Below are 19599 nucleotides of genomic sequence, written 5' to 3'. Positions count from 1 at the left end.
TACCCATCAATCCATTTAAGCCATCTTCAACTGTGTAGTCCCATACCTACACAGTCTTAGAATCATCACACTTTACCTTCCCCAGGCGATGTGGGATTGAACAGCTTTACCCGGTCTTTCCCCTTGCAGATCACGGGATTCTGACTGTCACAATTGAGTTAACACACTTTGGTTCGTGTGAACAGGTGACGTGGCATGGTAATTGTTAGTGACGGGTTAAGACCCTTTAATTTTTCCAAGCTCTAGAAAGGAAATGGAGAACGAAGGGAATAAGGTTGGAACCTAGAAGTATTGGTTGTCTACAGATAGTATGGTAATCAGAAGAATTAATGGTTATTTTAAAGAATTATGCATTGAATGTGCAAGTGTTTGGGATATTAAGAAAAATATAGTCCCTTGACGAAATAGTCACAGTGATGAATGTCGGATTATGGCTAGGGTGACCTAGCATAAGATGTGGTAAGATAAAAAGCAATAGGTACTGGATCTAAGTAAAGAAAAGAAAGACAATGAGTATCATGGTTCAGTATTTGCTCAGGGGAAACCAATAAAGTTATTAGAATTATTAGGGTAGGAGTGTCTGCCTATCTGAAAGGACATAAGAGTTCGTAAGATTAAAGTATAAGAACATGAAGTTCCAAGACGAGAGATTTGTATTTCTCCAAACATTGCAAACAAGAAAGAGTAAGATATTATGGGGAAGAAAATGGAGTTTCAATTCCCGATTTAATAAGAGTTATGATATCGTACCAAGGTTTAGGTCAAGGACCTACAAGTTAGCCTTACCCTAGGGTGGGTGGTGGCTTATAAGTATTACTGGTGCCAATGACAAGACGGGAAAATGACCGCTGATGTGATAAGCAAACCCTGGGGCTTCAGCAGAGTCATTGTGCAAGGAAAGGTTAATGAAAATTATAGTTATAAGATAAGATCTTATGGAACAAAATTGACACTCTATTAAGAGTGTTATTGAAGGATAAAAGGTAAAGAATTGGGCTCTGGAGTTAAGGTCAGAGGTATGAGATTTATTACCTGATGTGTTCGAATAAATTTCGAGGACGAAATTGTTATAAGGAGGGGATAGTTGTAACGACCCAAAATTTGCTAGTAAGACTTAAGGGCCTTGATTAGTGTGCAGGGAGGGCATAATTGGTATTTATGTGAATAAATGATTAAATGCATGATTATGTGGCATGCATGATTATATGGATATGAATAAATGCATGTTTATGAGTATTAAATGTGCATGTGGGCCCTGTTTAGCGTACAAGGGCATATTTGTAATTTTGGTCGTTGAGGGCATAAATATGATTATATGTGATAAATTCTTGTGACCACATTATTATGTGGATATATTCACAGTATATGGCTCAAGACGGTCCTAGTGAGCAGATTGGCGAAATAGTCACGGTGGGGATTTATACTCGGCTCGGGGGAGCCTAGGGGTATTTTCGGGAATTTAGAGAATATATTGGGAATTATTAGGTGTTGGTTAAATAATTCATAGTTAATTGGATGATGGGATTTAATTGGTAAATATTAGGAATACTCGAGGAATTAGTGGGAATTGGGAGCAAAATGATCATTTTACCCCCAAGGGCCATTTGATGAATAGAAAACTTTGGAAGAGTAAAATAGTATTTTCCTAAGTTTAAGGATATACTCAGAAAGGTATCTAGAACTAAGATGAAAAAAAAAAAAAAAAAGTCTCCAGCTCTTTCGCCCTCACGTTCTTCTCTCTCTCATTCTCTCTTAATTTGTTCAAAGGCTAGGAATGGAAAAGAAGGGCAAAAGCTTGGGCACTTGACTGGGATTTTGGGAGCCAAATTGAAGGGAAGGCTTGAGGAGCTGAGTCTTATCAACCAAGAAACTTCAGCTGGGAAATTGAGCTATAAATTGAAGTAAGATTTTAGAACATGATCTTTAAAGTTTCTGGCTGAATTTGGATGGAATTATAAGTGTTGGTTGGTTCTGTTTTTATTGAGGAGTTGAGTAGAAATTTCAGGGGATATAGCTGTGATTCTTGTGTCTGTATTGGAGTGTTAGTTTCTGTTTAATTGTTGGGGATTATAGGATGAAAATATGTGATTATGGGTCCAAATTCATAGTTGATTTAGGGAGGTTGGTTAAGGAAATTCTGGGCTTATCTTTGGTGTTCTTGGCTGGGAGAAGGAGGAGGAAAACCCATAATTTTCTGGGTCGAAGGGGGCGCGCCGCGACCTAGCTAGGGGGCGCCACAGCGCCTGTGGCCTTTCTGCCCTGGGATGCTCTCTGATTTGGGGGAAAGTCGCGATCCACCTGGGAATTTTAGCCTTGGAATTGTTTCAAGAATTGTTAAGGCTTGAGGGTTTGAACCTAGGCGCTCGGGACAATTTTTACTACTCGGTTAAATAGAAATTGAGGTCCCGGAGGCTAATTTCTGTCTCCTAGGTATTTATTTTGGTTGGAATTTGATGGTTACTCATTGGCCCTTGTGACTAGGTTTATCGCCAAGGCTCAGGACTGAGGATCGTGCTCGGGACTGCTCTATCACCTCCGCTCGGAATTCAAGGTAAGAAAACTGCACCCGTTTATCTGGCTATGTTGGGACTAGGGTTCCCTATATTTGAATACAATGTTGTATGATTATGATATTCCATGTGAGCATGAAACTAACGGCCTAAGAGTGTCGGAATTGATATTGGCGCACAAGACGCGGCTCGGCCACTGAGAGTTGAGGATAACTATATAATCACTGAGCTCAGCCTAAGCAAGCCGGATTCAGTGGGTTAAATAGAGGGTGCGGTCTAAGGGCGTCGACCCTGAGCATGTATGTGGATTATGTTTAACTATTGAGTATTGATGTGTTTATTATTGCTAATCTGATGCTTAGGGCTTGATAAATGCTGAGATGAATGGCATGTGATGCATTGTTTGTCACCACTGAGTGGGTGACCGGTATGACATGTTGAATGTGTGGTTAGCTGTTTTATGTAGTATTTGATTGTTATTGTTGGATTATCGTTATGGATTTTGTTATGATGTTATGGTTTTCTTGTTGGGTCTCAGCTCACGGGTGCTACGTGGTGCAGGTAAAGGCAAGGGTAAGATGGTTCAACCATGAGTTGGAGAGCTTTGGGGGTAAGGTGTACATTGTCAGTTGCTCGTCCGCCACGGTCGAGGGATTGTACAGAGACGGAAACCTAAAATGTGTATTTTTCCATTAGAGTGGCCTTGATTGCATATAATTTTTGGAAATTTTGTAAATTTGTCCTTTAAACCTGTTTTTGGGATCCCATGTATTAAACATTTATTTTAATGAAACTTATCCGTTTATGACCAAAATATTTTAAACCTAACTTGTTTATGACTTTAGGATCACATTTTCATTTAAATGACTTGATAAGCAAGTCCTGCACTATTTCAAACACACAGTGTAACGGTCTTGGTTATTCAAGGCGTTACACTCTTCTCTCATACATATACCTATTATATAGGAAGATCTAAACCCTATGCGCAATCTCCAACAATGGCCTCAGGTTAGTGCTTCTGCTCTCATGTTCATCTTCTTCTTTGATTTAACAAATGATCTATAGAAATATGATTTAGGATTTTATATTGAAATAATTTTAGTAACATGATTAGGATTATGCATTGAAATATTGATATTTATGCATGTTGCTTGAGTGTTTAATAAATACTAACAAGTGGTACCAAAGCCATCTTTGCTGAATTTATTGAAGATTTGATGATTTTGTTCATAGAAATTTGAGGATTTTCTACAGTTAAGGTTTTTTGATCTTTCTGAATAATACTGCCGCTGATTTTTTTTTATGCATACGATTATGTTTTTTCTCTTGTTCGGATATATGTTTTGTATATAATATCTCAGTTGCAAGTTTAGTTATGGATCAAAATTATGTGCTGATATTTTTTTGTATTGCCATATACCTTTACGTCGTGCTCTGTGATGATTTATAAATCATTTGCTTTTAACATCTCACTTGTTTTGGCTTCAGTACATATTTTATATGATATATGGCTCTTTTTATTAAATGCTTCTCAAATTACTGTTGGCTTTTTATGAGATTATATATAAATGGTTTTGTTAAAGTTTTTGTTTTAGATATATAATCATGGCTTCAATTTTTATGTACATAATAATGGTATATACATATATATATCCAACTTTATTTAGATACTTTTGTACATATTTTCAATTTAGTTTATATTTAATTAAAAGATTAAAGATTAAGGATTGATAATTTCTTAAGTAACAATTAAATTTAAATTTTGATTTTGGAAAATTTCTTAAGGATGTCTAATATTTTGAATAGATTAATTGAAACAATATGTCACAAAAGTGATCTTTTTTGTGTAGATTAATTTATTTAAAATATCAAGATTCTTGTGTGTTTGAAATTTATGCATATATTAACTGACTCAAAGGTGAGTGAATATTTCGTTGGATTTCATGCACACCTGTGGTGATAAATGTGTGACAATTATAGGATATTTTGTGTGAGCAATATGTCAGTCCAAAGATTGACTTATTGTTTGACATAATTTATTATCAATGTTTGATTGCTACAATAAGTGTAACGACCCAAATTCACTAATAAGGCTTAAGGGCCTTGATTAGTGTGCCAGGAGGGCATTACTAGAATAATTGTGATTTAATGAGTAATTATATGTTTAATGATGTTTACATGATAATTGATTATATTATATGATGATGTGATATAAATGTTTGAGATATATGCGAGAACCACATTATGATGTGGATAAATCTGCAGCCGGCGACTCGAGGCGATCCTAGGGCTAGATAGCGGGGAAAAGTCATGACGGAGTATTATAATTGACTTTGGACAAGTCAGGGGTATTTTAGGTATCAGGTAGTGATTTAGACTGTCGGGTGATGGAAATAAATAATTGGAGATATATTTGAGGTTAGGATGTCTAGGCGGGAATATTGGGGGATTTTACCGTTTTGGCCTCGGGGACGTTTCCGGCACCCCGAGCTTTGGGATTAGTTTAATAACTTAAGGGTATACTAGGAAGACTTAGGAAATTACTAGACAGAAAATTATAAACCGACCTTAACTTAGCCTTATCTCTCTCTCTCACACGCTTAAGGAGAAAAAACCAAAGGAAGAAAAAACACAGAAAATCAAAGGGGAAACAAGCTGGATTCTGTGGTTTGAGGTGAGGAACTGAAGGTCTAGCTCAGGGATTTATCAAGCACCAGAATAGGGACTAAGGTAAGCAATCAACTCTGTTTCCTGTGGCTGAAATATGAGTTTAAATTGGGTTTTAGTTAAGTGCTGAAACAAGTTAAGTTGTGATGTTCTAAGGCAGAATTAAGAAGGGAACTTGGGGACCTAGCTTGGCCACAACTTGGTGAATCGATTCTACAGCTGAGGTAAGGTTTAAATTATAGTTTGGTGGTTGAATTTGGGGGTTATCATGGCTGGTTTTAAGTTCTTTGGGTTTGAAATTTCAGAAGTTGGAATTGGGGGTTTTGGTGAGTCTTAGGCTGGATTTCTGGTTGAATGGCGTTGCTTTAATCATTCTAATGTTGTTATTATTAATTGGTTTTGAGTTGAGGGCTTTGGGATGGTTTAAGGTGAGGTTTAGAGATTAAAATGGTGTTTTTTTTCTGGGTTCGAAGGGTCGGGCCGCGGCATGGTTCTTGGTGAGCCGCGGCCCTTCGAAGAAGTTGCATGCTGAAGAAGAAGGGCGGGCCGCGGCATGGCCCAAGCAATGCCGCGGCCCTTACCTGTTTTTGAGCCTTTGGGGGTTCTGTTTGGGGGCCATGCCGCGGCATGGGTGGCCTATGCCGCGGCGCTTAAGGGATTTTGAGATTTTAGGCTTGGGAATTTAACCAAGGGTGCTCGGGGTTGAGTCTTTTACCATATTTGGTGAAGTTCAGTGTTCCGAGTACTAGAACTCGGCTTGGAAGCTCATTTAAGGTTGTTAATGGTGTCTTTCTTCATGGTTGTGACTAGGTGTTAAACTAGGGCTCGAGGATCGAATCGCGCTCAAGGAGTATCGCCCGTAACTAACTCATTTGAAAACTAAAGGTAAGAAAACTGCACCCGGTTGATTATATGTAACGGGACTAAGGGCTCCCTATTGTAAAACCTTGAAAGGATGGTATTAAGCCATGCAAGCCATTTAGTGAACCAACGGCCTAAGGGTGCCAAGGGTCTCACTAGCGCACAGGGCGCGGCTCGGCCACTGGTAGCCGAGGACAGCTTATTATGCACTGAGCCTAGTTTAAGCGGGCCAGAGTCAGTGGGTTAAACAGAGGGCGCGACCTAAGTCGTCGGCCCTGATTATTATGTGATATGAGCAGTATATGTGATAGAATGTATCTTGTATTGGATTGTATATGTTGATTATCTGTTGTGGATTATCTAATGAGTATACGTGTTTATTGAGCTATTTGTCTGTTATTATTGTTTGAGTTATCTGTGATGTTTTCTTGCTGGGCCTTGGCTCACAGGTGCTACGTGGTGCAGGTAAAGGCAAGGGCAAGTTAGATCAGCCCTGACTGGAGAGCTCAGCGAGCGGAATGTACATAGCCAGGTGCTCGGCCGCCACGGTTGAGGTCTAGGCAAGGACATGGAACCTAAAGACTGTCTGTTTTGCCTTAGTATGGCTAATGGATATTCACATACTTTTGGGAGTCTGTAAACTTATTTTAACTTTGTGTTTATGGGATCCCTTGTTTACTACAATTTAAATATATGAAATGAGTCTTTTGAGACCAAAACCTTTTTTTAACCATAGATCTTGCATGTTTAGAGACACGTTTTCAAATTAATGACTTGATTAGCGAGTCATGCACCTTTACAAGTACACAGTGTAGCGGTCTTGGCTATCCAGGGCGTTACAATAAGAGTACCACTTACAGTTTATATTATTGTCCAAAGACTTAATATTAATGTTGTGCCTTGTATCTTGAGAAGGGGTTAACCAATTTTTGAATTTATTGTTTGATTATGCATATTGATGTGAGCTTGTTTTGTTTGTTCTGTACTATATTCAACTACTTCATCTTTTGCTGCCTCAATATCTGCTAATATTAATTTTATTCCTATGCATAATGGAACCAATTTCAAGGATTGGAAAAGGAACTTACTTATAGTTTTGGGATGTGTGGATTTATACCATGCATTAAGGGATGAACAACCTGCACCTCTCACTAAGGAAAGCACCCGTGATGAGAAAGCAGATTCTGAGAGGTGAGATCGTTCAAAATGCATGAGTTAAATGATTATGAAACACAGCATCCCAGAAGCCTTTTGGGGCACAGAATCCGAAGGGATTATTAAGGCCAAGAATTTCCTTGACCAAATTAAGGAACGTTTTGCTAAAAACGATAAGGTTGAAATGACAACACTTCTAAGTTCTTTGATGACCATGAAGTATAAGAGTCAAGGAAATGTAAGGGAGTACATTATGGAAATGCATCATACTGTCTCAAGGCTTAAGACACTTAAGATTGAGCTTTCTGATGATGTGCTTGTGCTTATGGTTTTGTTAACGCTTCTTGCACAGTTTAACCAATTTAAAATTAGTTACAACTGTCAAAAGGAGAAATGGCCTCTCAATGAGCTCATTTCTCACTGTGTGCAAGAGGAATAAAGGTTAAAAAAGGACACTGAAAGTGCTCACTTGGCCACTGCCTCTAAGGATAAGGGCAAGAAAAGGAAATCTGAGAATGAAGCTGCTAAAGGTTCAACCCAAAAGAAACAACAGAAGGATTCAGAGGGTTGTTTTTTTGGCAACAAGCCTGGACATGTGAAGAAAGATTGTGCCAAGTATCATGCATGGCGTGCAAAGAAAGGTATGATTCTAACTTTGGTTTGTTCTGAGGTTAATTTAGCTTCAGTACCTAGTGTTATCCCCAAAAATTGGAGATCGATGACGTGGAAATAGAGGTGACAAGTGGCAGTGCATGGTCCGTAAACGACACGTTAATAGTCAATAAATATATTGGCTTCTCGGAGTTATGATAAAGTGATTTGGCTTAGGAGTGACCCGGTAGACCAATGAAGAATTTTGACTGGCTTGAGAAGTGTCATGACCGACCAGGCATGACCTTGTCCGACCAGTCATGTGTTTATCTGCCCAGTCATGACCATGTCCGACCAGTCATGACCATGTCCGACCAGTCATGTGTTTGTCTGCCCAAGAATGACCTTGTCTGCCCAGGAATGACCTTGTCTGCCCAGGCAAGACCTTGTCTGCCCAGTCATGACCATGTCCAACCAGTCATGACCATGTCCGACCAGTCATGACCTGTCTGCCCAGCCAAGTGCGTGACTGCCCAGCCAAGTGCGTGTCTACCCAGCCAAGTGCATGTCTACCCAGCCAAGTGCATGACTGCCCAATCAAGTGCACGACTGCCCAGTCAAGTGCGTGACTGCCCAGTGAAGGTATGTTCGACCAGCTTGAACGAGATATGGGTCGACCAGATAGAGGAGGACTACGTCAAGATTCCCAGAAAGGGCTTCAACAAGAATCGGTCTTGGCATACACGGGAATCTCTCAATTTATCCCACAAATTTAGTGTATTGTTACATTTTGAATATTAATGTAATTTAAATATAATGAGGATAATAAAATATCCCGATAATGGGGATATCATCTGTACGATCCTAAGCCTATAAATACAAGGCTTATGGCATCATAAAGGAGACTTTTTGGACTTTTGGGCTTTGGAACTTTTGATCTGAATTTTCTAGAGAGAGAGAGTACTTGTATTTGAGAGAATTCTTGTATTCTTGTAATCTGCACTGAAGAAACTCAGTTGACTCAGGTTCATCTGATCTTGAGTGTAAATCTATAATCACAACTCTAAGTAGATTAGACTATTACCATCACATTGGGGCTGAACCACTATAAAATCGTCTGTGTCATTTATTTTCTCTTGAAGGTTTTATCATTTTTGACGTTCACATGTCGTTGGCCAAAAACGCAGTCAACACCTAGGAACACTTGGTGGATAGATTTTGGTGCTACTACTCACATAAGTGTTTCTATGCAGGGTTACCTGAGCTACCGAAAGCCAAGTGATGGTGAAAGATACATCTTTGTGGTCGATGGAAAATCGGTGGAAGTGGAAGCAATTGGGCATTTTAGGTTGTTGTTAGGAACTTGTTATTATTGGGATTTGAAAGACACTTTTGTTGTACCGTCTTTTAGCGGAATTTAGTTTCTGTTTCTTTGTTGGAAAATTTTGGATATTGTTGTTCTTTTGGAAACAATTAGTTTAGTTTGTCTTTAAATTCAAATGTTGTTGGAACTGGTTACTTGAATACTTATGACAACCTTTATTTGCTAGAAACAATTGCATGTGGAATCACGTGGTACTAAACGCAAATTAAATAAGGAAAATTCAATGTCATTATGGCATAAGCGCTTAGGTCATATCTCAAAAGGTAGAGTTGAGCGCCTTGTGTCTGATCGCATTTTAGAGTCTCTTGACTTCACAAACTTTGATGTTTGTGTCGATTGTATCAAGGGAAAATAGACCAAAACTAAGAGATTATGTGCCAATAGATCTTCAGATGTCTTAGAATTGATTCATACAGATATTTGTGGGCCATTCCCTACAACAGCATGGAATGGTCAACAATATTTCTTATCATTCACAGACGATTACTCACGTTATGGGTATCTATATCTCATTCATGAAAAGTCCCAGTCTCTGGATGTGTTCAAAGCTTTTAAAGCTGAAGTTGAGAATCAACTCAACAAAATGATTAAAAACGTCAAATCTGATACTACGGTAGATATGATGGCTCAGGCGAACAATGTCCAAGACCGTTTGCTAAATTCCTAGAGGAATGCGGTATTGTCCCACAGTATACCATGCCAAGATCACCTAACAATGGTGTTTCTAAGACGCAATAGGACTCTTAAGGATATGGTAAGAAGTATGATTGCTCATTCTACCTTACCTGAGTCCCTCTGGGGAGAAGCATTAAAGACATAAGCTTACACTCTAAATAGAGTACCAACTAAAGCAGTTGCAAAAACACCTTATGAGCTCTAGATAGGTCGAAAGCCTAGTCTAAAGCACTTTCACATTTGGGGATGTCCAGCTGAGGCAAGGCCTTATAAGACACATGAAAAGAAATTGGACTCCAAAACAGTGAGCAACTACTTTATTGGTTATTCTGAGCGATCTAGGGGCTATAAGTTTTATGATCTCACACTTAAAAATATTTTTGAGACGGGAGCTACAACATTTTTTGAGGATGTTGAGTTTGGGGGGAGAAATAAGGTTAAAGACATTGCTTTTGAGGAGGAATTGAATTCAAACTTAGTTCCTACCATCATTTTTTAGAATATTCAGGCTTCTACACCTGTCATTGTTCAAGAAATGAATCCAGAACCTCAATAAGACAATGTTGAACAACCCCCAATTCAAGATGAGGTAATTGTTCTAGAAGAACAAACTCAACAACCTCAAGAACCAGAGCCATTAAGAAGGTCCACAAGAGAAAGAAGAAATGCTATTTCGAATGATTATGTTGTATTTCTTCAAGAACATGAGGATGACAATGGAATGATGGAAGATGATCCAATCAATTTTCATCAGGCCATTAAAAATTCTGACTCTCAAAAGTGGATTGATTCCATAAAAGAAGAGTATAAGTCTATGCAAGACAATAAAGTTTAGGAACTTGTCCCATTACCAGATGGTGCAAAACCAATTGGTTGTAAATGGATATTTAAAACCAAGAGGGATGAAAATGGTAATGTGGAGAAGTATAAAGCGCATCTTGTAGCTAAAGGCTATACTTAGAAAGAAGGCATTGATTATACAGAGACTTTCTCTCCAGTTTCATCGAAGACTCTTTTAGAACAATAATGGCACTTGTTACTCACCTTGATCTTGAGCTACATCAGATGGATGTTAAAACAACATTTCTCAATGGAGACATTGATGAGACAATTTATATGGTACAACCAAAAAACTTGGTGTCAGGAGACCCAAAGAATATGGTTTGTAAATTGACAAAATTCATATATGGACTCAAACAAGCTTCTCGTCAATGGTCTCACAAATTTCACCAAGTAATTATCTCATTCGGTTTTGAGATGCATTTTGTTGATGATTGTGTATATCACAAGTTCAGTGGGAGTAAGTATATATTCTTGGTTCTATATGTCAATGAGATATTACTTGCCACTAATGATATTTGATTATTGCACGAAACCAAGAGATTTTTATCTAAGCAATTTGATATGAAAGATCTTGGAGACGCCTTTTTTGTATTAGGAATTCAGATACATCAAGATCATTCTCGAGGTATTCTTGGATTATCACAAAAGAGCTATATCGATAAAGTACTCAAAAGATTTGGCATGCAAGATTGTAGACCATGTGATACCCCTATTGCTAAATGAGACAAATTCAGTCTTAGTTAGTGCCCTAAAAGTAACCTTGAAATTCAGGAAATGCAAAAGATTCCCTATGCATCAGTTGTTGGGAGTCTGATGTATGCTCAAGTTTGTACGCGTTCGGATATTGTGTGCATTGTTGGAATGTTAGGTAGATATTTAAGCAACCCTGGTATGGACCATTGGATAGCAGCCAAGAGGGTTATGAGGTATCTTCAGAGAAAAAAAGGTTACATGCTCACATATAAGAAATCAGATTGTTTGGAGGTTGTAGGGTATTCTGATTTTGATTTCGCTGGGTGCCAAGATAGCAGAAAGTCTACATCAGGCTATATTTACATGTTAGCGGAGGAGCCATTTCTTGGAAAAGTGCCAAACAGACACTTGTAGCTTCTTCCACTATGTCAGCAGAATTTGTAGCATGCTATGAGGCATCAAATCATGGAATATGTCTGCGAAACTTTGTCACTGGGCTGCGCATTTTGGAGAATGTAGAAAAACCACTCAAGTTATTTTGTGACAATAATTCAGCAGTATTGTATTCCAACAACAAGAGGAGCTCATCCAATTCAAAGCATATTGACATAAAGTTCCTAGTTGTGAAAGAAATAGTGCAGAATGGAAAAATATCCATAGAGCACATTGGGACACACTCCATGATAGCGAATCCGCTCACAAAGAGATTACCACCCAAGGTCTTTCATGAGAACATTGCTCATATGGGTGTGGTATTGTTTGAGGATATCATGATTTAGTGGGAGTTTGTATTTTATTTGCTTTATGTTTATTTCGGAGATTTATGTATTAGGTTATTTTCTTATCATAAATGAAGTTTGTCATTTCATTTACTCTGTTTTTTGTTATGATTCTGACCTCACTAAAGTTTAAGGAGGACCAGTTGGAAATAGACATGTTTGATTCACATTGCATGTAATTTCCATGCTACGCATCCATGATTGATCTATGTCATTTGACTGTATTTGTATATGTGACCATTGATGGGTTTAGTCATGATTAATATGACAAAGACCGCTTTGATCCTATATGGATATGGTTCATGGACGAGACTGTTAAAGAATACATATATATATATATGATAGCAAATTTTGAGCTCATAAGGATGTACATTTATAAGGAAACAAATGTTGCCCAAGTGGGAGATTGTTGGATTAAAATCTTATTTTATGGGCACATATGTATAATGTATAATGTATAATGTATAATGCTATTATAAAATGTGATATAAAATTAAGTGACCAATTATGTTATAAATACCATAGGGTATTAAAGAGTCATGGATTTAATGTGTAGAAACAAGAAATTGAATTTTTAATTTTATAAGGCAAAATTGGAAATCACTAATTATAAATTAGGGTTGTGGTCTCATATATATATGTATCATCTATTCTATCTGTCATCCCATTAACAGAAAAGAAAAAAGAGAGACTCTTCTCTCATAGAGATGCATATTATATAGGAAGATCTAAACCCTCCATGCAATCTCCAAGAATGGCCTCAGGTTAGTGCTTCCGCTCTCATGTTCATCTTCTTCTTTGATTTAGCAAAGGATCTATAAAAATATGATTTAGGATTTTATATTGAAATAATTTAATAACATGATTAGGATCTGTGATTATGCATTGAAATATTGATATTTATGCATGTTGCTTGAGTGTTTAATAAATACTAACATGTTATAACTACAATGTACACCATTATATAAAAAAAATTTGGTTAAAATTTCTCTATTTACCAAAAACAGAGATACCCCTATCAGCAGGGGCAAAAATGGTGTCCCTACTATAGAATTCCCCTATAAATATATAGGGAGAGATTGTGGTAGGTTCTCTAAAATAGACCTATTGGTAGGTTCGTTTTTATTTTTATTTTTGACATATAGATAAGTTGCAATGTCCTAAATTTTGTATATGACGGTGTACATTGTAGTTATTAGGGACCTCCTACAAATTTTTAAATTTGTTTGAATAATTTAAGGTGTCGAAATCAACTCAAGATTTAAACAACCTATTGTACACACGTATAAAAAGTAAAAGAAGCATGCCAGCAACATGCTATTTGATTCCTAATTGTGGTACTCTAATATCATCTCCAATCACACCAGCTAAATTCTCTCCTTTTTTTTTTAGCTAAAATAACTAAAAAGTAACTTATTTCATATTTTTTATCATTCCAATGGGCTAGTTATATTTTAGCCATTTTAGTTTTTAATTTTTTGGCTCTTCAAATATAGAAAGCCTACATGGCTAGCTAAACTTTAAATTATTATTATTTATCATCATTATTACTATTTGATTATATTCTTTAATAAAATGTATATTTATTGAACCAAAACATATTCCATAAAAAATATTAAATTATTCAATAGGTAGCTATAATGGAGAGTATAATATTGAAGGTGTTAAGTTAAAAGTGACTCCTAAAATAGTTTTTTAGCCATTTTAACTAAAAAATAGAGAGTATAGTTAAAATTGCCCTAAATTATTTAAAATTTCTTAAAAAATTATAAGAGGTTACTATAATTATAATATACACTGATATATTATTATACTAATACATTTTGACTTATTCATTGAACATCTAGAAGTCCTACAATCACCAAATGGGGATGTATATAGACTTGATTAAAATCTAAGAAAAAGAATCATCATCATTATTATTATTATTATTATTATTATTATTATTATTATTAGAAAAAGAATTATTATTAAGTAAATATGGTTGATATAGAAAAAAAAGTAGTGTGATATTATTCTCGATGATGAATTCAACATTGAACACATAATTACACTTTAATAATGGAATGGAATAAAAGATTCATCTTTGCATTGTTTGGTTTATAAATTTAGATGAGAAGGAAAATATTTCTCCATTTTTATGAATTGTAATTTCACTCAAAATTGGGTATTCCAATGTAATTTTTTATTGTCCTAATTGAGTGGGAAAATAACTCCATACCATTGTAATTTTTTATTGTCCTAACTACCTTTTATGGTTTTATTTTTGTCAATATATAATACACATTTATTCATAATCAGATGCACACAAGATAAACTTGTTTTTTGGACTAATAATTTTTTTCAGTACTTAATTGTTTTCTGGCGTTAAATTAGGCTCTCGATACTAATAGCTAAATAGTTTTTTTAATAATTTACCTAATACACTTTTAACATTTTTAAATAAGATAAGATTTTTAATTTTTTTTAAAAAATAAATTCTTTGAATAAAAAAAATTATAAAATAAGAAATAAATTTTTTTTAAATGGTTTATGTGAATTTGTTTAGTAAAAAAATGTTTATTTTTCATGAATAAATATATTGCGTAAATATTTTAAATATTTTTTAAGCAAAAGGGTATTTTTGTCAAAAGGCTAATTTATTACATTCCATTTCATAGACAAACAAACATATAAATAGTTATTCACCAATAACATAATAATTTTGTAATTCTTATTCCATTCTATTACCATTACTATTTTTATTCTCATCCTTTCATTTCTATTACCCCAACTAAATGCTACCTAAGTATTCAATTCAACCAAAAAAATAAAATAAGAAAATACTAAAACTCAAAACAATAAGTGTAATAGAAATATAAAAGACTTAATACTATTTTTTTTCATATACAAATTCACAAAAGTGAGTAAATCACACTTATAACAAGAAAAAAAGTAATAGGATTAGTTTTAATGATTTAAAGTTCTTGGATATTGAATTAGATTATTCAAAAAGAAAGAAATAGAATAGAGAAATAGATGATGAAAAAGAGTAGATAAAGAAACTATTAATGAGTAAAATTTGTTTATTATTAATTAAGTGTGAAAATAAGACATATATCAATTATGTTATTATATTAGTAAAATTATATATATATATATATAAGTTCAAAAAATTAAATATATAGAGATTTCTATTAATTATGTTATTAAATTTATTAATAAAAAATATTATATATTTTTGACAGAAATTGAGAGGGGCACGTGACTCTCCTGGCCCTAACTTATCTCGGTCTTATCCACATAATATTTTAATATTATTGTGAAATTTATATATATATATATATATATATATATATCTTTTATATAATAAGTGTGATGATGAAATTTTTTTGTTTTAACGGTTTTTTATTTTTTTAATATTATTATTGTTAATTTTTATATTTAACAGAATATTATTATATTTAATGGTAGTTTGTAAATACTTAAACTTAAATAAAATAAAATAAATAATTAAAAAAATTGAAAATATGATATTTTTGAGATATTTTACAATGATAATTATTTAAAAATAATAAATAATTAAACAAATTAAAATAAGATATTTTTTATATATCTTACAATGATAATTATTTTTAAATAATAAATAATTAAACAAATTAAAATATGATATTTTTTAGATATTTTAGAATGATAATTATTTAAAAATAATAAAATCATACGTTTTATAACTTAAATAAAATTTAATTAAACATAAACTCACTTATTAGAATAATATCATATTAAACATATAATATAATTTACTGTGAATTAGCAACAAATTGTTTTTTTTTTAAAACTAGCAAGAAACTTAAATTTAAAATCCACGTATAATATTTAATATTACATTAAATATATAATATATAATCTCTTCTTGTCACTCTCAAATTCAAAAACTAGAACAAATATAAACTTAAACATATTTATTTCAAAATTTATATGATATTAATATAAATTTAACAAAAATAATTAATAAATTCTATAAATAAAACTAAACAAATATATATATATATATTAGCGGTTGATGTTAACATTTCCTTTTAATAAATAAGAAGAGAATTATACAATATGTTTTTGTATTGGTGTGTGTCAAGAATTTTTTTTATTTTTTGTTTATTTATATTTAATTAGTATAAGGTCTTCAGAAATTTAATAAAAGGGAGTTTTTATTGTTGTATTAAATGTTATTGAGGGAGTTGGAGGAAGAGACAAACCACGAGCAGTACTACTTAGTATGTGAATGTGAAAAGAGATGTGGAGTTATTTTAGGGGATCAAAACGATTGCACTTTCTCAATACCTAATTAATAAATAAATACTATATAGTCAAAACATGTGTAATTCAATAAGATGGAGTTCAACCAATAATTTTTTGATTTTATATTTTTTTTGGACTCTGTGTTTTGTCTCATTACTTGTTTGGACCCTCTATTTTGTCTTATTACTTGTTTGGACCCTCTATTTTGACAAATTACTTTTTGGACCATATGTTTTGTAAAATGATTAAAATAGAACCCTAAACTCAATTTTGATGAAGAAAAAATTGAATATAACAACATAATTTTTAAGCAGAATGATTTTATTTTTGTTCTGGATTGTTAGTTTGGTAAATTATTTGTGATTTTAGTTGAGAAAACATTGAGCAAAATCGGGTTTAAGGTTCTATTTTAACCATTTTACAAAATATAGGGTCCAAAAAATAATTTATCAAAACACAGGATCCAAACAGGTAACGAAACAAAACACAAGGTCCAAAAATATATAAATCCTAATTTTTTTTTCTTTTTATTATTTTCTTATTACCCCAAGTGTGATAAATATGTAAAATACAATCAAAGATTTTCAACACTGCAAGGAGCTAATCTGGTTCCATACTTGAAGATCATACATTTCAACCTATATTCTTCCCATAATTTCAATTTGTTTATTTTATAACAACCTTCGTATCTTGTACTATCCTCCTCTGCTTGTACATTTTCACCCAAATTCTGTTAAAAAATAATAATAATTAGCACTCCTAGTTTGATTACCCTCTGTTGCTTAATAATTTTTTTTATTAAAGAAAATAGATTTTTTAAAACCATGGTATAAACTAAATACTAAAATATTTGGCATAGTTGTAAAATTGTTTGTAAAGTAATATTTTTAAAGGGTATTTTGCTAAAATTATAATAATTGCCTTCACATTTACTTCACAACAAAATATTTAACAGTGGTCGAAAATATTATTTTATAAATAATGTTTACATAAAATTTTTAATTTATTTTTTTAGAAGTTGATAAAATAATATTTTTAAATATATTTTCACCTATTAGTTATTTGATACACCAATCCAGCTAGCAAGCCCAATTGAAGTGGACCCGAAGTATAGTTGGGCCACGACCTAGGAGATGGAGGAAGCCCAGCTCACGCAGGAAGCTGACAAAGCTGAAGCAGGAGCCGAACAGGGAGAGACCAGCAAGAAACGAGTTCGCGGGAAGCCGAAATGGATGAGAGACTACCTGATGTTGTTGGATCGTTGAAAGGAGAGAGAGAGATGTAGCCATTCGGTTATAGAGAGAGAATTTGTAATAAGAAGTATAAATAGAAAAATGTAAAGGAAGAATGTTTTTCTCATGATGATTAATGAAATAGCATATTGCTGTGGGAGATTTGCTCTGTCTCGAAGAGAGCCTTGTATCACTGGTGCTTTCATTGCGTTCACTCACCATGAAGAACGACGAAATTGCAGCTCTTCTGCAGGCATTGGATCTCAAATGGGAGCAACGTGCAGAATCTCAACTGGAGAATTTCAAGCTCATGCTCGAACAGCACACTGCAAAAACTGAAGAAGAATTCACTCATCTGTCTCAGTCTTCATCGCCAGCTACTGGCCGCGAGGGTAGTACGAAGTGGGGTGGTGGACGCCGTTCAGAGTCGGAATCAGATGTTCGCGATGTCAATACGATTCTCAAAACTATGAGGGTCAAAATTCCTCGATTCGATGGTACTGCAGTGGATGATTGGATCTATAAGATCAACAAGCTTTTTGATCTACATCGAGTGGCACCGGAGCTACGACTGGCGATGGTCCCATTTCATTTAGATGGAGCACCGCTGCTTGGTTTCAGTGGATGGAGAAAGGAGGATCGTTCACCGACTGGGACGCTTTTCTTCGAGCATTACAGCTGCGTTTTGGTACGTCCATTTATGATGATCCGTTAGGCCGTATTTCCAAGATGACCCAGACCGGACGAGTTGCGGATTACAGAGCTGAATTTGAATCTCTCATGCCACGGATTACTGGAGTGCAGGACTCGATGTTCTTGAATTTTTTCATTTGGGGGCTCAAATTGGAGATTCGACGGGAACTATTGATGGCTAAACCCATCGACCTGGCGGATGCGATGGCGAAAGCTCAGTTGTTCGAAGATCGCCATGATGATCTCACGGGTAAGGTACGCTCGGCTTATACCCGTTCTTCTTGGACACCACGGACTGGATTTATTCCTCGGGAATCAGGGGCTGTTGCTGCGTCCACTATGAACACTAACCCGATTCCACCTGGGGGAGTTTCCTCCAAGACCAGCGGTCCATCGACCCCTCAATTACCCATTAAGCGTCTATCCCCAGTCGAGATTAAGGACCGTCGAGACCGCGGTCTTTGTTTTACTTGCGATGAGAAGTTCAACTTTGGGCATAAATGTAAGAACAGGATGTTGATATTGTGCGGGCAAGAGGATGATGACTGTGAAACTGATTTGGAGGCGGAATTACAGGATATGGAGGACGTAACAGAAGAAGAAGTGAGTCTCAATTCGCTGTCGAATTCGCTTAACCCACGAATTTTTCGAATAATGGCTCATCATGGGTCCGAAACATTGGAGGTTCTCATCGACACAGGCAGCAACAACAACTTCATTCAGGAGGCATTGGTAGCTAAGTTGCGTTTGCAGTGCGAAGATACAAAACGCTTTCGGGTTTATATGGGTAATGGAAATTTTTTGATGTGCTCTAAAGTTTGTAAGGGAGTTGAGTTGAGTCTCCAGGGCCATTGTTTTGCTGTTGACCTGTTCGTTTTGCCGATTTGTGGATTAGATGTGGTTTTGGGGATGCAGTGGTTACAAACACTCGGGCCGTGTATACACGACCACAAGGCTTTGACTATGGAATTCTCTTGGCAGGGGAAGACGATGAAGTTGGCTGGGTTGACAGACACGTATCCACAGCGACTTTCCTATACCCAATTTCATGCATTGTTACGAGATGGCGAAGTTCAGGATGTCTACAAGGTGGCCCCGCTTCCTAACCCAGTGCTCGACAACACAGAGGAGCTGGAAGCATTAGAAACCCATTTTCCTACGCAAGGTAAAGGCTTACTTCGCGATTTTGCTGCAGTCTTCGCTGCACCCAAGCAACTTTCGCCATACTGCGGGGTGGATCA

The sequence above is a fragment of the Humulus lupulus genome, chromosome X (genome assembly GCF_963169125.1).
Source record: "Humulus lupulus chromosome X, drHumLupu1.1, whole genome shotgun sequence".
NCBI lineage: Eukaryota > Viridiplantae > Streptophyta > Magnoliopsida > Rosales > Cannabaceae > Humulus > Humulus lupulus.
The sequence above is the reverse complement of the archived record's forward strand: the minus strand, read 5'-3'. Positions refer to the sequence as shown.